At 43.7% G+C, this 6,016-nt stretch overlaps 1 pseudogene; it reads left to right on the top strand.

The window, feature by feature from the left end:
• The first annotated feature begins 5,137 nt into the window (after positions 1–5,137).
• On the top strand, positions 5,138–5,534 carry LOC119801044 (annotated as a pseudogene).
• The last annotated feature ends 482 nt before the right edge of the window (positions 5,535–6,016 follow it).

Raw genomic sequence — 6,016 nt, 5'->3', positions numbered from 1 at the left:
TAATTCCCAGCACAGCTGAATATCAGCATAAAGTACGTCTTGATAGACAAGTTAACCAAGTGTTTATTATGAACCAAGAGTGTCCTGGCTATTGTTCTATTGCTGTCAAGAGACACACGGACAAGGCCTGCCTGGTGCCTGCCATGTTTTCCCACCGTGATGGTGACGGCTCCTCTCCCTCTGGAACTGTAAGCCCCAAGTAAATTCTCCTTTCTATACGTTGCCTTGGTTATGGTGTCTAATCACAGCAACAGAACAGTAACTAATACACTCTGTCAAGTCCGCTGAGAATCTGTCCTCAGGGGTCACTTAGACTCGAGAGGACCCTCTGCTGCGCTAACCTTCCTTTCCCAGTTTTTCCATCTATGTGAGGAGAAGCCCGTGCTTCTTGGAAGCATTGAGGAATACTTCCCTGTCTTGATGCTCCTCTTTGTAGAACGTGCACAGGTTATAGTTCACTGGAGGAGGTCTCCATGGCCTCTCAGAACAAGAGAACAGGTGCCTCCTCACAGTTATAGGACAATTCAGGAGATGCCTCCACAGTCCCCTGGAACTTAGTGGACATTTTAAAAGGATATCTCTGGCCATATCCATAGAGGCCTCCAACTATGGTTACTGAAGGCACAGAAGGTCATTTCCACCAGTCTGATATTTTTAATTACTGTGTATTATTTACATAAAGTTTGAGTAAAAGCTGAACACTCTTAAATAAAATCTGATTAGACATACAATTTTATTCTTTTTTTAAAAAATGATTTATTTAACTTTTATTTTTATGTGCATTGATGTGAAGGTGTCGGGTCTCGTGGAACTGCATTTTCAGACAGTTGTGAGCTGCCATGTGGGTGCTGGGAATTGAACCCAGGTCCTCTGGAAGAACAATCAGTGCTCTTAACCACTGAGTCATCTCTCCAGCCCTACAATTTTGTTCTTTAAGCCAGTCCTTGTATAAAGAGCAGCCAGGAACTCTGTTGATTTCTTTTTCTTTCAAAAACCAGCATTATTTATATCAGAGCGGAATGGAACACAATCATACAGAGAAACACCAAGGGGCATCCCCAGCTCTCAGCCATGAAGACTAACTCCAGGGCAGGGTATAACGGCACACGCCTTTGAGCCCAGGAGGCAGAGGCAGGTGGAGCTCTGTGAGTTTGAGGCCAGCCTGGTCTACAGTGAGTACAGGACAGCTAGGGTTACACAGAGAAACCCTGTCTCAAAACAAAACAAACAACAACAAAAAAGCAACTCTACTAATTTAACACAGTTTGCTTTCAGTGTTTTTACCTTTGACCTTGGAAATTTTAATATCATATACATAAAGCCTTATTTTTTACACACCATATGTACCGTCCTGTTAAAACATCTACCCTTCTCAATCTTTATGTAAATTTTTTACTAGAATATTTTCACTTTTGCATACTTTTAATATCATCTTCTACTTAGTGGTTTTCTTTCATTTTTAATAGCACAAGACACAGAAGCATTACCAAATAAATTTGCTGATGTTGTGAGAACTTTCTCCTTGGGGTGAGGGGTGGTATTATCTTTCCCCTCCTTATAAGGTCCCAAGTACAAATCGATGCTTGATTTCACCAGAGTTCACCATGGGGAAGCAGTGAGTTTACAGGACTGATTACAGCCTTTAGGTGAACGGTTACAGACAGGAGTGTGCATGACCGAAAATCAGCTGCAGATCACAGGCAATTAGGGAAGAATTGCATATGCCTGGTCGAACATTCAGGTGAGGGTCCAGTGACCTTCCTCACCCCCTTGTTCTATGAAGGAATGCAAGTAATCAGCAAACTCAGCTGTTTTGGTTTTTAAATTTTTTTATTATTTTTAACTATGTATGCGTGAGCATGTGGCATGAAGATGCCAGAAGAGGCCAGAAATGTGAGATCCCCAGAGTTGGAGTTACAGGTGGTTGTGAGCTGCCTGATGTGGGTGCTGGGAATTGAACCTGGGTCCTCTGGAAGAGCAGTCCTGCTCTTAACCAGAGTCAACTCTTCAGCCCCATGTGACAATCTTTTATAAGCAGACACAGCTGGGATATGAAGATGGCAGTTGTTTGACGTAGAGGATAGTGCTGTGTAGCATGTCCAACCCCAGGATACGGTGATAAATGTCTATTACCCAGGTACACGCTGTTAAACTATGGGGCTTTGTATATCCTCAGGCAAAACTTACAGAAAACATAAGACAATCAAAACTCTGTGTGTTTTATACAGTCTAGAAGATTATTGTCCACCATAGTAGTCATGCTTTTGGTTTTAAATGAACGTAAGAAGCAGATAAGGGAGAATCAGCAACACAATAAAACATCATCAAATTGATACTACATGATCCAACAGGACTCAACTAAACCATATTAAAGTATGATACTGGAAAGTTAGTGTGTGTGTGTGTGTGTGTGTGTGTATACAATCACAACATGTCTGAAACTCTCAAATAGTAATTCCTTAAAATTAAGGTGCCATAGTTACTGAGAGATGTTTTTAAGGTAGAGAGGCCTCTCCACCTTCTTTTAGTTCTGACAGTGAACAGCCTTTTACTATATTACTATTGGTACTATTATTGATTTGGTACCCGTAATCTGGAAAACACAGAAAATAATCTTAAAGAACCCAGAGAGAACCAGGCAGTGGTGCTACATGCCTTTAATCCCAGCACTCAGGAGACAAAGTTAGGAGTATCTCTGTGAGTTCAAGGCCAGCCTGGTCTACAGAGTGAGTCCCAGGACAGCCAGAGCTACATGTCTGGGGCCGGGGCCGGGAGAGGGATGGCACCGACCTGCTCTTTCCCTTAGCCGGGCCACTATAGCTGCAAAGTGAAAGCAAAGACAAGCAAACCCAGAGAAAAGCAGGTGACAGGCATGGAGCAAAGACAGGCAAACCCAGAGAAAAGCAGGTGACAGGCATGGAGCAAAGGAGTCTCAGGAAGGGAAGGAATATTCTGCTAGAGACAGCAGGCTTGGTGTTATACCCAGATCCACGAAGTTCTCCAAAAACCAACAAGTAGAAGCAAAGAACCTTTCTTTATTTTATACAAGTTAGCAAACTCGGTCTCTCCGTGAGTCCAACATATTGGAATAATTGGAGAGCCCCAAACTCAGAGTTGGGTTTTTATACTTGTAAAGGTGGGGGTGAGGAGTTTCTAATGTTCAGACCCCTGATTGGCTGACATTTGTCTAGGGATGTCCTGGTGAGTACGTGCTGGAAGGTGATCCTATCTACATCGGTTGGAACGTAAGGCATTTCCTTTGGGTGTTCTGTTCTTGGGTGATGCTCGGGTAATCTCAGTTTGTGGTTCTTCCTGCAATCAGGCATTGCTTCAGGGTAAACTACTGAGACTCGGGCCTTCATTAAACTTATCGATGGCTGAGTCCTACACTGGCAGGTGATAATGGTTGAAAGTAAAGAACTTCCTTTGGGTGCTCTGTTTCTATTTAGCTTATCATGGCAGGCATCAACTTCCTACCTCCAGCTGTGGTAGCTCCCTGCTTGCAGCAGCTTGGCCAGCACCTGGCAATCTCCCCCTTGAGTTCCAGCTGGGGTCGTGCTTTCTCAAGGCTCTGCCCTCTGCACATTCCTGTGAGCTGTCCAGGTCTAGACCTCCGGTGTCAGCTCCCGCTGGAAGCTGACTGTTGTGAATGTTTGTACACTCTGTGAAGATGCATTGCTGTGATTGGTTTAATGAAGAGCGGCATGGCAAGAGAAAATAGGTGCGACTTGGGGGCAGGGGAAGAGGAATCGGGAAAGAAGAGTGGTTAAGATGCTAGCGAGACATTGAGGGAATTAGACATAGAGAATGGAAGAAAGGTGGGAAGACATTGGTAAACACAGCTGATTAACAGCAGGCTAATTTGAGCCTCAGGAGCTAAAGGCCAAGCTTGCATAACTAACAATGACTCTCCAGGCTGGGAAGTTTGATCTCAGCTGACTGTGCTAGAAGCACTAAGTCCCCTCTAGAAACCAGTAAATATGTCCATGTTGAACATGAGTCAAACTGGGTGTAGGTACATGTGCCTTGAATCACAGCACTCTGAGGCAGAAGCAGGTGGATCACTATGGGTTCAAGGCCAGGCTGGTCTACACAGTGAATTCCAGGCCCGCCAGAATTACAGTGACATCCTGTCTCGAAGCAAAGTATCAGAAGAAGGGAGTGGGGTGGATGGAGTGCTGACTCAGTGATTAAGAGCATTTGCTGGTTTTCCAGAGGACCTGAGTTCAATTCCCAGCACCTGTATAATGGTTCACAACCATTTATAACACCACGAGATTCGATGCCCTTTTCTGGCCTCCCTGGGTACACTGACATATATGCAGGCAAAATACCCATACACATAAAATAAATCAAAACAATCATGAAAGTCTGGTAGTACCTCCGTGGCTGGGCACAGAAAATGCATCAACTTTCTTACGAGGCTATAGATTCCATACTGGTATCTCCCCTAGGTATCCTGTTTCCAGGATCCTATGAGGCATCCAGGAAGGTGAACACTGAAAAAAGAAAAGGATTGGGACGTGCAGTTGAACGCCTGTGGTGGAAGAAAAGAAAAGGATTGGGGTGTGCGGTTGAACGCCTGTAGGTTGGTGTGTGTGGTTGAACGCCTGTAGGTTGGGATGTGTGGTTGAACACCTGTAGGTTGGGATGTGTGGTTGAACATCTGTGGATTGGGATGTGTGGCTGAACGCCTGCGGTGGAATAATTTGCTGGGCTGTGGTGATCTCCTGAGGGCTGAGGGGTACTGAAAAGTTTGGGGAAGTTTTAGGGGTGCAGTCATCTTGGTTTAGGCAACCACATGGTATGAACCAAGATGGCAATAAAGTCACAGAGCTCTTCCTACTTTGTTGATGTCATAGATCAAGATGGTGGCAAACCACATGGTTACTTTGGAGTGCTGTAAGCTCAGTTCCATATGAAAACAAGCCCATTCCCATCAGGGAACAGATCCCGCAGGATCCACGCATTTCAAAAATTCAATGTGGAAGTCAATACCTTTTTTTTTCTTTTCAAACAAACATCCAAGTTAGATTAGGATGGATATAACAAAAGAAATAACCCCTCTGACGGTGGCGGCATCCGGGACTGCGAGCAAGCGGGCCCCTCAGGAGAGGAAAGGCACAGAGCATGGAGAATGATGAACTTCCGTCAGCGGATGGGATGGATTGGAGTGGGACTGTATTTGCTGGCAAGTGCAGCAGCGTTTTACTATGTTTTTGAAATCAATGAGACTCACAACAGGTTGGCTTTGGAACACACTCAGCAGCACCCTGAGGAGCCTCGGGAAGGAACCACATGGACATACTCCTTGAAAGCTCGGTTACTCTCCCTGCCCTTTCGGTTGTGGACATTTATTTTTCTGATGCCATACTTACAGATGTTTTTGTTTCTTTATTCTTGTACAAGAACTGATCCCAAAACAGTGGGCTCCCTGTAACATACCCATATGCTTGGCAGTTCTCTGTAATCGCCACCAGGCATTCGTCAAGGCTTCTAATCAGATCAGCAGGCTACAACTGATTGACACCTAAAGCAGACACGGACTTCTCCTCCTGATGATCACAAGACTGCACTTTCCTCACAAATCTCAGGAGGTTGTGGTGGAACAGAGACTTAAAAAAATGTGACCAGAGGACTACTTTATCTGAATAATAATAATGACTTTTTAAGCCCGAGAAACTACTAAAGAATCATGTTGCTGACTTTAGATTTTGGAAGTGAAATAATGGCTTGTTATTTGCAGTCTTTAGAAACTTGAAAAAGTACCCGAATTTTTATTTCTAGGCTATGTGCAACATAGTATGATTCAGAAATTTTTTTCATTGGGGAAAACAATAATATTTCCATTGTGTTAAGTGTAAAAGGGTCTGGCTATGATCATAAAATTTAAATTTTATACATTCAAAAAAAAAGAAAAAGAAAGGAAAAAAAAGAAAGAAAAAGAAATAACCCTCCAGTAAGGCCAAAAATAACAAAGGAAAAAAAAATCAGAAAACCAGGTGATAGTGGTACA

The sequence above is a fragment of the Arvicola amphibius genome, chromosome 14, assembly GCF_903992535.2.
Source record: "Arvicola amphibius chromosome 14, mArvAmp1.2, whole genome shotgun sequence".
Taxonomy (NCBI): Eukaryota; Metazoa; Chordata; class Mammalia; order Rodentia; family Cricetidae; genus Arvicola; species Arvicola amphibius.
Note: the sequence above shows the minus strand (reverse complement) of the source record. Positions and strands in the feature narration are given on the sequence as shown.